General features: G+C 36.7%; 1 protein-coding gene across 1 annotated transcript in view; it reads left to right on the top strand.

Moving 5' to 3' along the window:
* LOC113091827 (ataxin-1-like) overlaps positions 1 to 21,787 on the top strand; it is an 82,504-nt gene that overhangs the window by 9,297 nt on the left and 51,420 nt on the right. The window contains exon 2 of the mRNA XM_026257466.1: positions 14,395 to 14,587. The gene's annotated coding sequence lies outside the window, so the exon portion shown is untranslated. The remainder of the gene's footprint in view (positions 1 to 14,394; positions 14,588 to 21,787) is intronic.

The following is a 21,787-nucleotide window of genomic DNA, read 5'->3' as shown; positions in this document are numbered from 1 at the left end:
TTTTTGTTTTTTTTACCTCTGATGCACTGCAATGTCTGAAATGTACTGAGAGCCTCCTCAAAGCACAGCCTGCAGTGAGGCGTCTTCTTCTTCTTCTTGCTTTATGGCAGATCAAGTGCATTACTGCCACCTTTCTCTCAAATGGACCATTGACACTCCATCTACAATCTCAATCGGGAGTGTCAATGGTCTGTTTGAGAGAAAGGTGGTGGTAATGCACTTACAAGTGTGCGATCTGCTGTAAAGCAAGAAGACGCTTCACCGCGGGCTGTGTTGAGGACGCGCTGTTCTCTAATAACAGAAAGCATTTCCTAGTTGACTTCATAAATCTCTCTCTTTCAGTGGTGAGTGGGACATGTTCATTATGATATAGCATATATCTGAGAAAAGCCTTCAAGGAATCAGTGTCAGGGTTATTATAGTCAGTTAAACATAAACCCATAAAAATGAATTTCTTAAAATAAAACGGTTAACTTTAGTTTCCAAGGCAACATTTTTTGTTTTCATTAAAGTGATTGCTTTATATGATAAACGGATATAATTTAAGCTATTATTCACTTATAAACATAGATTGATGCACACATAGCACATCTAATATGGTAACCAGAAGCTTAGTTGTGCTTCCTTGATATGCAAGAACCAATATGGTTTGTTCTTGTGCATCAAGCATGTACTGACTTTTTGTTTGCTTGAAATTTTAATGGATGGATGAAATTTAAAAATACTGCACATTAATTTGTGTTTTGAAAACGACCACATTCTTATCAACTGTGATTTTAGCGGTAGATAATGTTAAGGGTTTGGTTTAGGGGCATGTGAGAGGCATACAGTATGTTTATATATTCCAGAGCTTGTCCTACTTGGCAAAATCACGCTAACCCTGAATCCACCTACTTATTCTAATGTTACATTACATGGCTGTACCAAGCTTTCAGTATGACCTTTAGAATAAACACTACATGAATGCATGAAGATGTTCTGGTATGACTGAATGTAGCACCAGCCATGCATGTCATGGTACATGTTTCTAAACCATGCCAGTCTGACACCTACCCACATTCAGTGCGATTGTGATTCTAGTAAATGTCAGTATGTGATGCATAACCAGCTGTCAGAGGACTTCTAGTTGACACTGGCTGAAGAGTTGTAACATTGAGTGTCCATGAACTTGGTTTGACTGAGCGGGGTCATTACTTGGAGGATGGTCCTCCGCTGAGCGTGCTTGTGTTGTTCTGGAGACTACATCAGAAAAGACATACAACAAAGGGTCTGAGGGAGGGCTGCTTCTTTTTCCTGTTGTGAAATGATTTGATTCATGTGGCCTGTTCTCTCAGCAACCTATTCATACTAGTTAACCTCAATGTTGAAACACAGGCCGAGCTCTGGCGTTTCCTCTCAGCCACTGACAGAGAGGCAGTGGGGTAAAATATGGGGAGTGCTTTGGAACACTGTATTTTTTGGGCTTTGAGCAACTTTCATAAAGACGGAGGAGGCAGTACTTTTTGAGCTTCTGTGACAGGAACCCACCCTTAGAGAAACATTATATAGTAGACTCGCAATTTTAAGGATAGTCTGCTTTGAGCACAAAGACATTCTTTCCCATTTGCCGCAGAGCCTTCAAACTTTCAAGTCCAAAGACAAGGGCACGTAACCGTTTCTAAATGGTTTTCTCTGTGAAAAGATGATATGCCGTAGTCCTCGCTCTATCTGCTCAGAAGTTGCTATATTAGCAGGTTTCACTGAAAGTCTGTTGCCAAGTGTAGCGCATGATTGTTCCATCAATAGTAATATTTCTCAATCCTGCCTGTCCTAGCTTAGAAAGTGGCGGACTTGTTGTTGTTGTCGGTGCTGATGTTTAATCTCTTAAACCCGAGGGCTGATTTTGTAATACATTGTAAAGGAATTACACATTGTTACTCCAATTTCCCAAATCTCAGGATAATTCAGACCTTTCATCAAGTATTCTGTATTATTTATTTGGAAAGAGCATTTTGTTGTTGTTTTTTAATGTGGAAAAAAATAATAATTCAGCATCACTTCTTTTTTAGAGGAGCCACATTTTTCATGTGCCAAGTCCCAGACGCTTTAAAATGGGAGATGGGCAATTAGAGATTGTTTTTGGTTGTTGAGGATAGCTACCTTAAAGTTATAAAGTAGTTATATTGTTATCTATAGATATCTAAAGAATAGCATCATCGCAAAAGTAACATACTTAAAGTAACATATTTGCATAATTTACTTTTCAGAACCATTCATTCTCATATGAGCAATTTAAACGTAAGATTTGAAAAACTTTTTTGCATAAATATGATAAAATACACAACAAAATGAATAATAATAAAGATGCAAATTATCTTTTGATTGATGTAGTTAAGGAAGCTACTTTGCATAAATGTAATGGGATAAATAATAAAGAAATTATTATTATTCGTAATACATGTCATTAAAAAAAATGTTCTAATAATTTTGTTAATATTGTATCAGAGCTAAAATAAAACAATAATTAATATTCATTGTAATTTAGATCGCAAAACAACTTTGTATAAAAATAATGGATTTAAAATTTATTTGTATTTTATTATTAATACAAGCCATTTTTTTTAATTTTGTTTTAATATTTTTGTTATTATTGTCAAAGATGACAATACATCATCATCTTCCTCAATCATATTCATAATACTGTTAATGCCATTTTTATTTCATTTTCTAATTTCTGTAAATATTGTGTCAAAAAGCTGAAAATCACAATAATTAAAATAAATTCTGTATTTGTCACATGCAAAAAATAAAAATAAAAAGAAGAGTTAACTAATTGCTGTGTTTCAAGACATGACAGCTCTCCACTCTGGCTTGGTTTATTCAGTTTTCTCACAGCAGTTTAATCATGTTAACTAATCACTGGGGGTCAGATTATAGTATTTTTGTTTCTGATAAGAAGTTTTTCCATTAAATGGGTCAGTTGAAAAGGCATGAAGCACTGCAGTCTAATCTGGGAATTCCTCTTAAGGGCTGTTCACTGCGTTACTTAAAAATGTGCAGCGTTTCTCTTATAGTTAATTAAAAGACCCCAGATCTTTCCCTCAATTACTTCTCCTTTATCCCTGTGCTTCACTGTGGTTCTGCAGGGCTGACTGGGCCGTTCCCCCAGGTGATGCGGATTTGAATGGGACAGTATAATGAAGCAGAGCTGTGTTGGTGTATTTATGCGTATGAGAGTGGGTGGGGGGAATTTCTTTTCATTTCTAACACTGCAGTCGTTTTCATTTTTTCTTTTCATTATCTGCCCCACTTTCAGTCTTTCATCTTCAGAATGGACTGCCAAGGAGATGTATGTTTGTGTGGGAGTGTGTCACCTTGTGTTTTTACGTGCATGTGTGGGTAAGATGCCTTTACACGCTTTTATTTCACGTTGTGTGTGAAATGGGTGTGTACACTGCAGTTTATAGAGGGTATGCGTACGCATGGAAGAGCTATTTCGGGCCTCTTGTGCTCTTGTAGTTGAATCTGTAAACGTACTGAATGTTATGAGCTGCAAACGATATGGTGTGTGGAAACTAGTGGCGTCATTGGTGAAACTCCAGGGGATGTTCTCCAGCCCTGATCCATAGCAGCTCTCAGGAGTCTTATATCTGTTTACCCTGAGGTTGAAGTTCAGGTGAGTTACATACAGGGTCCAAAATTATCTTTTTGCTAGATCAGTTCATGGTGATTGAATTGAAAGAACAACTTTTTTAAGGGACATGAAACTATGTATATAATATATAACAAGAATAGTGAATTTATTCTTCATTTTAATTTATTCTTCATTAAAGGTCAGTATTTTTCTTTTCTTCAAGGATGCATTAAATTGACCAAAGGTGACAGAAACGACAATTATAATGTTCAATTTTAAAACTATATTTTATTATTTTTTATTATCCTATTCTATTTTTAATCCCGAAAAGAAAACTTCTCCACAAAAAAAATTAATCAGCACAACTGAGAAACAAATCAGCATATTAAAATGATTTCTAAAGGATCACATGAAACTGAAGCCTGACACTGAGCATTAAATCACATTTTAACATATATTAAAACAGAAATAAGTTATTGTAAAAATATTTTACAATATTACTATTTTTTATAAATAAAAAAAATATCGTATGAATGGAGCATAAGTGACATCTTTCAAAAACATTTAAAAAAAAATCATATTGACCCCCAACCTTTAAATGGCAGTGTTCATTCGTTCATTCATTCATTCATTTAATGTTTTTTTGGAATGTTGTGATTATTGTGATTTCAACCATGCTTTATTTTATTGCATGAAATTTCTAGAAAAGCTGGAGGAGGTTTTATCAACTTTATAATTTTTTCCACATATGCATTTTATGCATATTTTCAACATTCCTTGGATGGGAATATTATTAATAACCACCAACCGCTAATATTAAGTTACAGTACACATCTTTTTTCTTTCTTCAGGATGTCATTGCTTCTTAAAGAGACACATAAACGCAGCTCTCGTGGCTTTCAACAGTGGCTGTTGTTAATCACAGAGGACCAGCGCTCCCCCTCCTGGGATTTGGGAAAGTTTTCAAAGCTTCACATCTCAGCAGATATCCTTAGACCCAGTGGGAGTTAAGTAACAGCAGCGAGAAGCTCTCTAGTGTAGGTTTGTGTGGCTCTGCATCCTTCACTACATAAACAGGGTCATTGCAAACAGAGAAATGAGGGCCTCTGACATCTCTGATGTACACATACACACACATTTTGTGTCTAGTTTTACAGGAAGGCGACCATATCGACAAATAAAAATCAATTTAACACTAAAGCATTTCCAGGTGTGCCGGTCTCAAATACCCTTCACAAGATGGGTCACATGATGTGCAAGCTCAGGTCACTGGGTAGCTCTTTGAAAAATAGCAGAATCAGCCGTATCATGTGTTGTGCGTCCCACTGCCAGTGAGACTTTGTGAGTCAGTTCAGTATTTCAGTGTTTGTTTCCTGCGGTTTCAGAACTACCTTGGCGCTGTTATGTAAGAGTCTTCATTAAAAGTGAGAGAAAAAGGTTTTCTGAAAGGTTGCGTGACCTTTTATCCGGTCGTTCCGAGGGTGTAATGTTAACAAACCGTTTGTAGGGGTGCATGGGAAGGCTAAAAGGTTTTGCTGTCGGAGTGGTGAAATCTCGTGGTGGTTTGGATTGAATCGGCAGGTCCCCGCTGACTGTCTGCCTGGCCTCGCACACACACACACACACACACGGACGGCGGGGCTGCCGCGTGATAGACTGTCAGGGCTGGATTGCTGGGCTTGTGGTGTTTTATTCACACTCCAACTCCGTTTGTGCTGCTTTCACAGATCTCCGAGAGGAGGCCTTTTTCCTAAAGCACATGATTGTGTTCATCCTTTATGTGGGACAGCTTTCACTTAGAAAAAAGAATGGTGTAACAGTGTTGTTTTTTTTTTTGGACATGTACTGTTCCATTATATTTCCATTTCATTTTTTGACCATTAAAATAAAAAAAAATGTTATGTCTAATAACCCATACATGCCCATGTTATAAATCTATTAAAAATAAAACACTAAAACTAAGACTAATTGTATTTGATGTGTACTATACCATGATATTGCCTTGTGTTTTCTAGAAAAAAAATGTAAAGCCATTTTTTTATTATTTTTTTAAATACATTTGAGAACCATGAAAATACCATAATTTATGAATATTGCAATTATTCAGTGTCGAGGAATATATCACAATATAACCACATTGTAAAAAATAAGTTGCTGTCTCAAATCTTGGTCAAATGTTTCAAACTGGCTTACAAAATTTTTAAATCATAAAGTTGGAAATTGCTTAACTTATTTTGATGCGTTAAATAATGACATTTTAATATATATATATATATATATATATATATATATATATATATATATATATATATATATATATATATATTAAAATATTATCTGATCTGATATCACCAATATGTTTTTGTCAGGGCAAGGTGTGTAATTATTGAGAAAGACAAGGGGGAGAGAGAAAGAGAGAGAGTGCAGGCAGGTGAATAGAGTTTGAAGTGTGCTTATATTTCGGATATAATGCCTTGCAGCTGTAATCCTTGCATTATCCCTCTGTGGATTTGCTCATGGAATTACCCTGTAGTAAAGAGCTCAGCGTGCGTGACTGGGGCAGCGTGGGCTGACGGTGGCCAGACACTGATATGTAATGCTGATGGAGGGGAGGGAACAATCCGAGCGACAGCGAGAGGGTCTCTACTGTGGCATGAAGCCAGCACAGCTAGAGAATCTCATTGGATGTGACAGTGTTGTGAAACAAACCAGCAGCAACATAGCAAGTGAATTACAGAAACAGAGGCCTGGTGTCTGGGAAAGGACCGACTGCTGGTGTGTGTGAGCATGTTGTCGTGTGTGTACGTGGGAGAGGCTGATGATAGCACAGTCATGTGCAATTATTATTATTTGTTTTGTGTGTTTATGCTTGTGAGAGATTATTTTTGTCTTCACTATAGCAATTGTAATTGCAATATTAATTGATTTAATAAGCAGCAGTTGTATTTCAACACCCCATCTACACCACGAAACTAATTCAAAATATCAAGAAATACTATAATAGCATATAAATAGTACAAAATAATGTTGGTTTATATGCACTGTATATTTTGTATGTAATGTATGTCTGTGGTGAATGAAAATCCACATGCTTCCTTTTGTTTAACCCAAATATCAATGATTTATTCGTCCCAGAAAATGTGTGCAAGATGGTTGTTATTTACTGAATAATGATTCATGGAGTTTTGAAAACTAGCCTATGGTCTTGTCAAATATGTGGCAAAGTTTAACTATGCAAACAAGTTCTGTGCTCAGTTTAACTTTTATAACACTGTAAACCTCTGACGTTTAAAATGGACAACATTTTAATCTTTTACAGAAAGGATTGATAACCGTTTTGTGCTTTTAAAAAATAACACATTCATTTTTAATAGCACAAAACAGTTATCAATCCCTTTCTATATAAAAAAACAAACAAGACAAAAAGCTTAGTCATAAAAATATGTAAATATTCAAGCTATAAATAATTCTAATGTTGACTGAAGGCTATAAAGTCTCCAATATACCCAAGGGAGGATTCATTATAAAGATAAAAATAAATCTCTTTTTCCCATAATGCTTTAGGCCCTGCAGTCTTGACCTTATCACCAATGCCTCTGTAACCTGTAGTTCTCATAAAATAAAAAAAAGTGGAGTTAACCTAGAGATTCACCTCAATCAGAGATGAGCAAACGAATAACCAAGTCCAGGTTCTCTTTAATGAAACTGTACCTGATATTTACAGATACCCTGCGTGACTGAAATCATTTATAGACATTATTACGTAAGTTAAGAACAGCAAATACTAAACACTGCCAAATTATCAGCGTTCATGTCATAAAGTGACTAAAGGCTGGCTCAGTCTTATGATCGTGTCTGGACTGAAAGGCGCAGTTCACACACTCAGTTGTCTTCCACTGGAGAAAGAAAGTCATACAGGTGACACGATGGTGAGTTAATGATGACAGAACATTATTTTTGTGTTGCCTGTCCCTTTAAGGATTAGGTTGTATGTGCTCCCTTAGAGCTGTAGTGTTATATCACTGTGAAGCAAGAGTCCATTGAGAGTTCACCAGTAAATCATTGTCACGAAGCTTGTCCTGGGTGGAGTGTTTGTGTGTGTTTTCATTATCTGTGTCAGCAGTGTGCTGCGTGACTGGCTGCTGCGCTCTCACAGGTCAGAGGTCAGCCATCTGCGGTGAGCAGGAGAACTTTGAGCTGACCGATAGGGGTGTGTGTTTGTGGTTATGTAACTACTGCTGAGCCTAGCGTATGTGATCCAGGAGCTTCGTTCAGTAGCTTCTAATGGGCCGTTCACACTGACAGCAGTTTGTAGAGACTGAACAACCTGAGGTCTTTCATTTTCAATGAGAGTTGGCGATTTCCGACAAACCCTTGCCATGACTGATAACGTTTCTGCGAATGGGCAATGATGTCACAGAACACTCTGTTCTGATAGGGTGCGCCAAAATGTTAAATGCAAATAATACAGATGATCTAACCATATAATTGTGTATAACATTTAAGATTGCATAATAATCATTTAATTAAAGGAGAAAACGCTTCCCATTGAAGGTTGTGTTCAGTCAAACATCTGCCAGTTACACTGCTTTACAACTAAAAGCAGGATGCATAATAACTTTCAAAATACTGAAAATACATTTAAATAGCTGTTAGTTGCAGCTCCAACTAATACAATACTATTGCATGCTTATGCTGTTGTGTATTCACAAAATAGTTGACATATTCAGTCATTTTGTTGGATCAGTGCATTTTCTGGTAACTAATTGTTTACTAGAGTATGTAAATTTGTAAACATGTTATAAAATAGTTAATGTTAGGTTTTAGTAGCCTAGTAAACGTGTGTAGCTATACTTCCTGAATTTTGAAATAGTAAGGTCCTAAATGTCCTCACTATTCAAAAATGCACTCTGTAATGTAGTGAAACAAATATAGTGTGTGTGTGTGTGTGTGTGTGTGCATGAGAGAGAAGGGAAAGTTGAGGTTAAGATATTTTTAACCTTTTCTTTAGTAATACAAACAGCTGTTATTAAAGACTGAAAGACCTCAGGAACATGCAAACACACACACACACACACACACACACACCATAGCTGCACAAATCTTTTTTGTGTTATTATTATATTATCTTACTTCAGAGTAGTGTACAATAACCTGGGGACCCCCTCTTCCAAAAACGGAGGCTCTGAGGGACAAAAGTACAGTTGATACTCTTGTGTACTTGATTGATTAGCAGATGAAAATATCTAATATCTGTATATCTTTAAATATGTATACATATTAATGGTTCCTGAAAAAAAAAATAAGACTAAGACACTAAGTTGAGCATTCTGTGTTTTGGTTTGTGTCCAACAAAAAGTACACGATCTCTGCTATAGAGGAGAGTCACTTAGCATTGTTAGCATGTTAAAAACATCCCTTGACTTGTTTCATAAAGGAACAAATACAAGTAGTGTAGATTTGACTCATTGTGGTCAGCTGCCATTTTACAATTACACTTCTGTAATTTGTCAGAAAGATAAGAGAGCAGCCCTTCTCAGCTGCTGAATTACGGGAAACAGAAACAGAGAGTGCTTTTTATGAAAGCAGGATGAGAAGATACTCTTTTTAGAGTTACCTTGACATTAAAGAGGCAAAAGTGCTGTTTGAAATGTAAAATGACTCAAGCCGCTACCAGCGGGTAGAGATAAAGTTACAATGTCACAATGCCCTTTCTAAACTGTATTCCTCTCGATTTAATAATAGTGATTTAATAAAGCAATAAGCCTCAAGAAGCCGTGGTTTACAGCTAAGGGGCATTGTTAGAGATGACACGAAGTGGATTTCACTGTAAACCACAGCTTCAAGGGGCTTATTGCTTTAATAAAACCACACTTTTAAATATAGTTTGGTTTGTTAACTGAATTTCAACATTCATCAGCAGATTTATTAGTTTACAGTTCAATCCATCCACACTAATATAAGCATTCAGTATCAGTGTATTTTGACTGCATTCATTAGGTCAATGTTAGCATTTATAATATAATCGCGTGTGTGTGTGTGTGCGTAATTTCACATTAAATCTACAGATTAATAAAGAAATAATAAATATTTGTTTTAATGGCATCTTTTTTTTTAATTTAAGGCAAGTATCACTGATATCAATACTCATGTGTCTATGAACATTTATTCTCTCTAATATTTAACCATTAACTGTAGCCATTCATTACAGGGTAATTAAGGACTATCAATTGTAACATTTCTGTAACTTAAATAACAGCATCTAATTTAAGTGAATTTAAAACAATCTTCACATAATCCCAGTATAATACATGTCATATTTACCTGTGCCCTTCAGCAAGTAGGAAACATACAGAAATTGAATAAAATTCTCAAACACTGAATTTTAAATTAGATTAAAGCTTAAAGCTACAAAAGTTATTGATTTCCTGTTTTTTTTTTCTTTTGTTCTTTGATTAACAGACATCACAGCAGCTGGTTATTATGTTTTTTGGCTGCTATTACTTTAAGAGCTGCCGCTGCAGAACATGACGGAGATCTGACACGTATCGCATTTTCTCACAACTCTTTACCTTTTCTGACCCACTTCAGGGCTTAAAGTCTCTATAAAGAGCTGACGAGTTGAACTGGGTGTGTTAGATGACGGAGACAGTGCTGGGCTGCTCCAGACCAGAACAGTTTTGAAAACCATTGCCTTTCAGAGACATGTTCTTGAATGTAACTCATATATAACAAACACATGCACAGTTTTAAGGCAGCTTTAATCGCCTTTGTAACAATATAAAAATTTCATATTCATGGGGAAGAAGGAGGCGGGAACCGGCGGACATTCAAATAAAACCCTCGCGGACGACTGTTGCGCACAACCAAAACAAAACACAAAATAAAGCCCAGGCCTGGTCGCTCCTCTTTTGTATCCTTCCGATCTCCTCCGAGGGACTCGAGACTGGTGAGTGGAGCAGGTGTCACTCATTTCCCAATCACTCCACCAGCCTCGCTCTGTTCCCACGGCTCTCGGCCCCGCCCCACTCATCACAGCCTTTTTGGTAACTTAATGACTTAACTGACAACATAGCTATGACACTGCATGCTCGTAGGTTCATTTGCACTTTAATGTGGAATTATATACAGTGAGCCACGCTGGATTTGTGTGTGCAATTGAAGAGCATGTGCTATTTACACAGTATAATGGCTGACAGGACAGGAAAATTTGTTTTTTGAAGGTTTTGTGAAGGATCATGTGACACTGAAAACTGGAGTAATTGCATCACAGAAATAAATTATGTTTTAAAGCATATTAAAACAGAAAATCATTATTTTAAATGCTAATAATATTTTACAATATTACTGTTTTTCTTTAGTTTTGGACAAATAAATGTAGCCGTTATGAGCAGAAGTGACTTCTTTAAGGGGGGGGGGGGGTGAAATGCTATTTCATGCATACTGAGTTTTTTACACTGTTAAAGAGTTGGATTCTCATGCTAAACATGGACAAAGTTTCAAAAATTAAGTTGTACGTTTGAAGGAGTTTTTTTTGTTCCAAAAATACTCCTTCCGGTTTGTCACAAGTTTCGGAAAGTTTTTTTTGAGTATGGCTCTGTGTGACGTTAGATGGAGCGGAATTTCCTTATATGGGTCCTGAGGGCACGTCTGCCGGAAGAGCGCGTGCTCCAGTATAGCAGAGCACTGAGAGCACAACAGACATTCACTGATCAGAGCGAGAGCGTCACGAAATGTCACAAAAGAAGTGTGTTTTTGGTTGCGAGGGCAAGACAACCCTGCACAGATTACCAAAAAAAAAACCAGCATTAAGGGACCAGTGGATGGAGTTTATTTTTACAGAGCATCACTGGAGTTGTGCAAGTGTTTTTGTTTGTTCCCTGCATTTCGAAGATGCTGTTTTACAAACAAGGCCCAGTTTGATGCCAGATTTGCATATCGTTTATTTCTTAAGGATAATGCAATCCCAACGAAAAAGGGTCACGATCGTGTGTTGGAACCGCATGCGGTGAGTAAAACTGCTTCAAATATCTCTGTGTTGTTAACTTAGCTATCGGCGCGTAAGCACATCAAGTAAACCTTGTACACCTTTAAAAAAAAAAAAAAAGACGACATAAAGTGGAACTTAGTCATTTTCCAAAACCGCTAAGCAAATATATACAGTTTCAATACATCCCCTCTCACGTCCTGCTGTAGTCGTTGCTGCTGCTGCTCTCGTTCAGTTTCAGCCTCTGGATCTGATTCTGGATCATAAATAAACGGCTGAATCCGACTGTTAGCCGTGGTTTGTTTTGGATGACGTTTTTTTCCTCACGGTAATGTCACAGCTTCCAGCTCTCAACGCAAAAGCCTACTGGCGCTTGTGATTCTTTAGCTCCGCCCACACGTTACGCCTCCAGGCGCTCGTGTTTTTCCAGGAAAAATCGGCACAGACTATTTTTCTCTTACAAATATAATAAAACTAAAGACTTTTTGGAGATATGAAGGATGCAGTACTACTCTATAGGTACTCAAGATTAACAGGAGATTGAGTGAAAACGAGCATTTCACCCCCCATTTAAAACGCATTCAAAACCTTAATGATCTCAAACATTTGAACAGCAGCGTGTGTATGTATATATTTGTGAAATGTTTTTGGTTTTGTCACTTCCCAACTACCCATGTTCCAGTAAGCCGGTCTTATTTGAACTGTGATATGATTAGGTTTTGTAAAATCAGATGAGTAACTGTTACTTTTAGTATGACTAAACAGTCAATCTTAACTATTTACTTCATCAACTTCATCAAGTCATACTGCAATGTAATGTAAGAAGTGTAATGTGTGTAACCCTTATGAAGGAAGAGGTGGGAGGTGTTTGACGGACAGTGGGCAGGGCATCAGACTTTCGTTAATATTCTTTCCTGTCAGTCAGCAAAATTAGCTGCTGACTAAGACAAGGACGGATGATGGTTTATATGTGAGTATATTGGTCTGTCTAAATATATATAGCAGTTGGTATGCATGTGTGTATGTCTGATTCATAACATTTGCATAAATATTTAGCCTTTCTTCAGTGTTGGTCACAAGGCTACAGTACAGATCATGTAGATCTCATTTATTTTCTCAATAGGAATTTCAAATTCTGTAATAAAGACTTCTAAACATGAACTACACCAGTGAAGGAATGAACTACTAATTATGCCATTCATACCACAATGTAACTGGAGCATATTGCAAATTTTTGAAATATATAAGCTGTTTGCGCTTATACAGTGAGTATTATATAAGTTGCAATGCTTTTATAGGAGTGGGAAGTCGCTCAGAGTCTTGAAGGGTTTATACATTATGGTTAAAATCGGTTTCTCTTGCCGTGGGTGATGGCATCTAAACAAGATTAAGTGGTGGTTTACAGCAGCATTTAAGAGCACAAGTAGCTTGTACACACGAATGCACAAAAGTACTCGTATTGTCCTGCCAGAGCATTACCTCCATCCTGGCCTTGTTTTGAAGGAACATACCAGAGCAAATGGAGACAAGAGTTTCTCAAGACTCAGCGCCTGCTTTGAAGCAAGAAGTGAAACATTTGAGGGGGGGGGGAAATGCGAAATAGTTTCTGATTCAAACAAACATAGAGTGGTTGCCATGTCGACAGGCATCTATAAATAGTGTTCAGTGTTTGTTTTGTGAATGCGGTCTCCCCAAGGAGCTTCAGAGACCAGGAGCGTGATTCTGATTAAACAGCCTTTCCTCATAGCACTCAGCCCTGGAACGAACCATTAAACTGGACCAAGAGGTCAGACAATTTAAGGGAAAGAAAACAGCATTTGTGTAGAGGAATGTGCACTTAGTATTAAAAAACTATTACTGGGAAATGCATATTTAATAAAGATTATATACATATAGAATTTGGGGTTAGTAGGGTTTTGTTCACTAAGGTTGTCTTTATTTGATCAAAAATACAGTTAAAAAAATAATATTTTGTCATTTATTATTGCAATTTAAAATAACTTTTTATTTGAATATATTTTACATTTTAATCTATTCATGTGATGTCAAAACTGTATTTTCAGCATCATTCCTGCCGTCTTCAGTGTCACAAGATCCTTCAGAAATCATTCAGATATGCTGATTTGCTGCTCAAGAATCATTGATTATATATATATATATATGAATATTTCAGCATTCTTCGATGAATATATATATATAGAATTTTTTTTTTTTTTTTTTGAAAAAGTAATCTTTTGTTACATTATAAATGTATTTACCATCACATTCGATGCTTGAGTGACCTCTGTGGTTGTGAATGTTGTATATGTCACACAAGGGTTTCAAATAAAACATTTATTAAACTATGTTTAAGGGTAACATTAGCAATTTATTGTTAGATTGATTAACTATTGATCTTTTTTTAATTTTTCGACAATGGATGATAATAGCTTGGTAGTAAAGGAAATCCCTACCCTCAGTTATCTCGCTGGTTCATACGGCTGAAACTATTTAAAGTACATGCTCAAGTAGTCTCCTGTTACCTTGGTTACATATTCAGGAGGAATAGTGGTGGGATTATAAAAGGATTTCAGAACACATTTATTTTATTATACAGTGAATATAAAATCTAATTAATATTTTTCTCAAATTGATACTGTATGTAGTCAGTTTAAGAAATGCAGTTTTAGTTTTGGATGTTGATTTGGTCAGAAGAGCATAGGTCTAGCGGTGGAATATAGGGTAATATAATTTAGCACAGCCACTCTGACTTCATTGCTAAAGTGTAAACCTCTTCTGTTTTTGCATGTGGCAGGGAATGGTGAGGGTTGTTGGAGCCAGGCAGACGCAGACGTGGACAGACAGAGTGGGAATCACAAGCCGTCCCCTCAGACACCAGGAGGAGAGATTTATCCATCCCCGTCTTAGTGGTTTCATCTGGACTCTTCTCTCCGATTGAACATTGTAACCTTCTACCCGGTCAAGATCCGCCTGTGTCATCCTGCTGGGTAAGACAGAGGTTTACTTTTACTTGAACGTGTCTGGCTTGGCTTGTGCACAAGACTCATTCTTTCTTGGGTCAAGCTTTTTTTACCCTCAACGTAAAATAGGCCTCTTATGAAAGGGAGACTTGTGTGATGTCTTCTGCCTGTAGGGTTTTCTGACAGATGCGACGACTGGAAAAAACCTGGAATGTTTCCTGTCCCTTTCTCAGTAGTGGTTGTGTGTAAAGACGGGTGATGTGAGGTCAGCCTCATCACACATCTGCGTGAAACGCATTAAGTGTGTGTTTCTCTTCTTCTTCCTTGCTATGCTTCGATCACTTGTTATCTCTCTTTCACTTGCTGACTCAACACTGCACTTCCTCTTTTTCCACTCACTGTTTTGGCATTTGTTCATACATCCAGTTGTCTTTGTCATCATCACAAAGTCGTCTGGAATCCTCTCTGTATTAATGTCTTTTTGTCTGTGCCTCTATGTTTGTTTCCATCTTAAAGGAATCTTATAATACCCCCCCCCCACCATATTTTAGCTTCTCTAATTTAAACAAAAATATCTTAAAAACAATAATAATGTGAAATATATATTTTTTCGGTTGAAAGTATCTGTTTTCTATTTGATTTGTATTTAAAATGTAATTTATTTTTGTGATGCAAAGCTGCATTTTCAGCATCATTACACCAGTCTTTAGTGTCACGTGATCCTACCGAAATCATTCTAATATGCTGTTTGCTGCTCAAGAAATGTATTATTATTGTCAGTGTTGAAAACAGTTGTGCTGCTTAATATTTTTGTGGAAACAATTATAAAATTTTCTGGATAAGCTGATGAATAAAAAATTCAAAACAGCATTATATTTATATATAATATATATAATATATAATATTTACATTGCAAATGTTTTATTGTTACTTTTGGTCAATTGAATGCATCCTAAAAGCATTAATTTCTTAAAAATAAAAACTATTGAAATGCAGTATATGTTGTCATTCCACAAACTTTCACAAAGTTTTCTGCCACAGAAATGTGTAAGGATCACCTTTTCCTCATCGAAGGTTTGATCTTTATCCTTCACAAGTTGTCTTTCCTCTCAGCGCCAGGGCAGTAGAAATAGTTCAGCTTCTGTTGTGAAACTCGTTTTGCTTCCCATCCTGAATACCAGCTCCTGTTTGGAAAGGTAGAAGCTTCCAGCCTGTCAGAGCGTGTTAGTGCACATATAGACTGAATGTGGATGTGAGATGATGTTTCAGTGGGATTGGCTGTGTGTATGCGTGTAGTGTGTCAGTGGGGACAGGAACTGATGCTGGTTGAGTTGTAGTCGGGCCAGCGGTGCGTGGATAAACCCGTCAGGAGTATCTGTTCAGCTTTGAGTTTGACAGGGATCTGTCTCTGCCTCTGGTGTCATTTCACACTCCCTTATTTCCTCCTCTAGTCGATCTTAATGTGAATCCACTCAGTCTCTCTTTTTCCCGTTCATTCGGTGTCCTTCTACAACATCTTTTTCCTTTATGTCTTCATTAGTATCCAGTAGGGATGTCCAAAGTACTGGTACTACTGGTCCAAGTTGATAGTAATATTTTTAACATGTAACTATCAGATCCTTTAGAAATTATTATAATATTCATCTAATACGCTGATTTGTTGATCAAGAAACATTTCTTCTTATCAATGGTAAAAACAGTTTTGAGACTTAGTCATTTTGTGGAAACCATAATGCATTTTTTCTTCCAAGAGTCTATAATTAATATAAATCATTTTTTGAAATAGATTTCTGCTTTCATAACATTATAAATAGTCTTTGACCGATATATCACCAAGGGCGATATATTGGCCGATATCTGACATTTTTCAAATATCGGCATTGGCCAATACGTTTTTCTGCTTGGCTGTTTAAATTATTTCATTTAAACAAATCTTTGAATGGCTAACATTTAATTTCACAAACCTTGCAAACTAGGGAAGTCCTAGTGGCCTAGTGGTTAGAGAGTATGACTCCTAACCCTAAGGTTGTGGGTTTGAGTCCCGGGCTGGCAATACCACGACTGAGGTGTCCTTGAGCAAGGCACAGAACCCCCAACTGCTCCCTGGGCACCACAGCATAAATGGCTGCACACAAACTTGCTAGAATACTGAGTGCCCTGCTGGTTTCAGTGTTTACTTCTTTTTAATCAAATATTTATTAAATGTTTATTTATTTGTAAAAAAATAAATAAACTTTGTCATCTAAAGTATTTTTTTTTACACATTTAGTTTTTAATCCATTTGCCGAATGATTTTAAATTTCTTAAATATTAATTAAAAACTAATTTATATCGGCTGACGGCCCCCTGCTTTTTATGTTATCGGCACCGGCTGTCAAAAAAAACCAATGTCGGTCGACCACTAATTATAAAAGTCTTTTCTGTCACATTTGATCAATTTAATGCATCCTTGCTGAATAAAAGTATTAATTTCTAAAAAAACAACAACAACGAAATCACTGGTCCCAAACAGAAGTGAATATTATATTAACTGCAAGTCTGACTGACAAGCAGTCCTGTAATTAATATGACTAATTTTTTCAAAAAAAAAATTCCAAGTTATTTATTAATTTATTTAATATTTTAAACATATTTTTTATATTAATATTGACTTTGGTACTTTTGACATCCCTAATTCCTTTTGCTGTTATTCTACTCCTCTCACCCTTCCTGATTTTTTTCACCTACACATTTCATTTCACCTACAAATGTTCTCATCATTTTCTCTTTTTCTTTCTCTTTCTCTTTTTCCTGATCTCTAGTTACTGAACAAGGAGTTAATTACCAGAGTCAGAGCTCATGAATTTATTCATATGCTCTCTGGTAATTGCCAAAAGCTTGTAGCGTAGCAAAAGGTTCTTCCCCCTCACAGGGGGTCTTCTCATCTCTATTACAGCACCCCATATCCATTCACTGCCTATGTAGAGGGAGACCCTGCCACTGTTACCAGGAGATGACTTATCAGGGAACTCTTATTATGAAAGTCATGCCTCTGTCCTCATAGATTAATGTTTATAATTTCCACTTGGAATGAGAAAATAAATCATTACATCAACATTGTTTACAGCAGCAATATTTTGGAAAAGCCCATTTCCAGTTAGTTTGTCCTCAAGTGAGTCTTTGCTCCGAAATGACAAGCGTCTTGACTCTCCACAGCTCTCGGCACAAACTGCACAACAATGCAGTCAGTCTAGTATCAATAGATAGACTGTGTACAGAAAGCGTTGCTTAATGATCTTTAATATCTGCAGCTTTTTAGGAGCTAAGTCCTCCTCTGTGGCTGAAGTGTATCGATTGAAGGGCGACTGGGGAAGAATATCTTCATAATGGCCAAAGAGTTGAGATTCAAGAGTGTTTTCGATCTGGCAAATGAATGCTAACAGTAAGTTTACATTTGTAAAATATTCCTCGTAGGCATTATATGAAATTTATATTGTGAATGAAGTGGTTTGAGGGTCGTAGGAGGTCAGTGTCACATGAAAAATACATAAAGAAAATATACATTTAATTCTTCTTGTAAATTTTTCTAGTATTTTTGGCATGCGTGGCATAGCATCACTGCTGTGCAGAAATGCACTGGACGTACTGAAGTGCTGTCATTTCCCTCGTGGCCTCCCTGATAAAGACTTAAAGGAAAGGTCAGTCGCAGGCCGGATGTCTCACAGACTGCTGTTTTTCATGGAAGTTATTATCGAACGGGTGCTTCTTTCTCTCTCTTTGTCCGGCCAGATAATGAAATGAAACAATTGAAACGTCCTTATCTGCCGTGCCTTGCAAATCCACATATTAGTGTTATTATTTTATGCCGTTGCATTATGATATCAGTGACGACAATCTCTCGACTATAATTAGCTTTATGGTAAGGTTATTATGTGTCTCTGTCCACATTTTCCTTACTAGTATTTATTATTTTTTTTATTTTTTTTTACTATTTAACCAACTACAACCAAATGTTTTTGTGGCTATATCAGTTTGCATACATTCTTTCCTTTAACAGTGTCACACATCACAGTCGCTGGGTAGCTCCACCCACGCTGAAATCTCATTGGTCCAAAGTCTTTCTGGACGTTCTTGTATTTTAAACAACAGATATGTTCACATTGGCTCTTGTTTTTGCTCACATGACTTTCTTTCTTTAAATGTGGAACAAAAAAGAAGAGCATTCTGGTCGCTCAATTCCATGTAATCACGAAGAATGAGGACTGGAGCTTTCAAACTTCGAAAAGTACACAGAAGCACCACATGATCAGGCTGAAACTGAAGACCGTTGATGAGAGTTCATTAGATAAATAAAGAAAGAAGATCGGTCAGATCTTTTGAATCATCTAGGTCCACAAACTAACCTACTCATTCAAATAAAGGCTCACTTTCAATCTGTTATAAAAATTGTATGATACTTTCTGTTGCTTTTGCGTCTGTATTGTTCCATTCTCAATGGCGTGTAATTGCAATGGAGTAAAACAACCCATGCATTCTGAAACATTCTGCTTTCGTTTGAAAGATTGTGTACTTTTGGGTGTCTAGCACTAGCCAAGGGGCTGAAAGAAAATACTAACGGATAATAACATGTTCATATAAATATACTGTAGTTATTCTTATGTTGTACACTCCTGCAGGTTGTTTTGTCTGGGTCAGGGACACTGGCCACTTAGAAAGACGAGAACAGAGCAAGTCTTTCACCGAGACAGGGAGAGATGAGTCATTCCTCATGTGAGATTTTGAGGAAGAATTAAAGGGAAGCCTTCGGCAGGGACGCGCCAGGTCCTTCTGAGCTCTGAAGCTGTGAGAGAAAGACATGTGGCAGATAAGGTGCGAGGCGGGGGAGGTGATGTGTTTATCGTAGGCAGTATGTGTGAGTGTGCGCGTGAATGTTTTTCACAGGCCGGACAGCTTCCATAATGTGCGGCAAGGTGATCGAGGTCTCTGTGATTGACGGGTCCTGCCGGGTCCTGCCGGGTCCTGCCGGGTCCTGCCGGGTCTGATGGATCCTCAGAGGGAGAGGAGAGGTTTTTCTGTCACTCGCCACTTTTTTTTAGCTTTCGCCCTTCTCCTCACTTTTCTTTCCTGTGCCTTGGTCTCTCTTTATTGCTATTCGGAGAGAAACTCGATTTATTTGACTGACAGGAAGTGCAGTTCTTGAAATACAAACCTGAGCATGCACGTATCTGTCACACCTTTCTGAAAATGCAAACACTGCCCAGCAGTGTTTAATCAACACGTACATAACATGCAGCAACACTCAGAAACGCTCATTTGCATGCAGCGATCTGTAGCGGGCGCTGGATTTCGGAAATCAGGAGCCAAATCCCACTCTGGGCTTTTTCATCCAATTCATGTCACAAAACAATGTTTATATTTTTATAAATATATACAGCTATTTTACATACTTTTAAGAATAGTTGCTATTTGTCTCCTTGGGTTTGTTGGATACTTTTCTCTATTCAAATTAATATAATAGCCTAATATATTATTATATGTAGTAAACTATTATTATATACTTTAACTGCTTTTAAGCAATATTTGTGCTTTATTTTTTAAATGCCGGGTAAAAAAAAAAAAAAACTGTTAACTTAATAATATGATCCTTACTATTTTTCCCATTCAGTTTGAAAAAGGTCTTTATGAATTAAAGACTTTAGTAAATATTTTAGCATGCGTTTCATCATATTTAACGGTCCTTTGTATCAAAACATTTGAAACCCCCTGCAATATATGAAACACCATTTACCTTATTCTATCATTAAACAACCAATAATTCATATTTTTGTATGTTTACATTGTCATTCTAAACCAAGTTGTATGAAAATAATACAATGAAAGCATATTATTATAACAATCCTTAGGCTATTACTAATATCCAGTTCTTTTGAGACCATTAGACATGAAAACATACAGTTGGTAAACATGTACACTATTTGATCTTGTTACGTGTGTTTTATTTCTATACTGTTTGTTGTTTTCTCATCCAAATTCTTGAGCCGTTGCTGCCTACTTGGATGTATGCATGTATTCAGTAGCCCGTTCTTAGAAAACCATGCCCTCTTTTACTCTTTTTCTCTGTTGCCTTGTTTCTCTCTCTTTATTTCACATTCACAGAGACAGAGAGCGAGGGATCAGTTGAGTAGCTCTCTCTGGTTGAGTGATTCATCCCAACACACACACACACACACACACACACAGCTAGGAGAGCTTCTGATGCAGATATTTTTAGAGCGCGGTGGCAGTGGGATCCAGGGAGATATATTTGTGCGCATGTGCGTGTGTGTGTGTGTGTGTGCGAGTGAGTACTACAGACAAAACCAGAACGTGATCAGAGAAGTAATGTACATCAGAGCACAAAGACAGTGACTCCGTCTACAATTCTCCTTCCAGTAAAAACACACAGCGCTCACAATTAACAGACTCTAGTGCCCAAATGATCAAGTCAGACATTACTGAATGCAAACAACACACAAGTCGCCACACTTTGACCAAATCACTTGAAAATCAACACATTACAAACTATACTGACCATCGGTGACCAGAGCAGACAGAACTGAAACAAATAAAGTTATTCCTTCTGTAACCATGGCCGGATTCACAAAAATCTCCTTAGGAAATAAAATACGAAAGCTCTTAGAATAAATTATAAGAAGAGTGTTAAGTAGAAAGTATAATGCTTGAAAAAAATTCTCATATTTTTCTCATATATTTTCCCTGTTGATAACCCGCACTATTTCCAGCTGGTACACAAGTATCTGATAACCCTACAATCATTCTAGATTATACAAGAAAAATATTATAACTATAAATATTATAATATGCATTATATGAAGTCAGTATTAAAATGTTTAATATCTAAAGGAACCCAAAACATTAATTTAACATTTTCTCCTTTGGTTTTACTTTAGTTCTATTTATTTTCAACCAGGATTTGAATTCTTTTATGTTTTTTCATTCTTTTTAAAAGTTTCAAAAGTTTTTTTTAGAATACAAAATATTCTTTGCTCAAGAAAAATTAAGAATTTTATTATGTAGATTGTTTTCGCTTCCTCAGATACTGCACATTTATTCTGAAGCCTAGTTTATCTGGGTAATGTTTTTTTTCATTTTCATCAAGATTTTATTTTATTTTATTTTGAAACTATCAGACAAGCCAACTTGTGTGCTGTTTGGGATAATGTACTAGCATACTACGCTTACTATTTC

Source organism: Carassius auratus, unplaced genomic scaffold, assembly GCF_003368295.1.
Source record: "Carassius auratus strain Wakin unplaced genomic scaffold, ASM336829v1 scaf_tig00214327, whole genome shotgun sequence".
NCBI classification, from domain to species: Eukaryota; Metazoa; Chordata; class Actinopteri; order Cypriniformes; family Cyprinidae; genus Carassius; species Carassius auratus.
The sequence above is the reverse complement of the archived record's forward strand: the minus strand, read 5'-3'. Positions and strand labels throughout refer to the sequence as shown.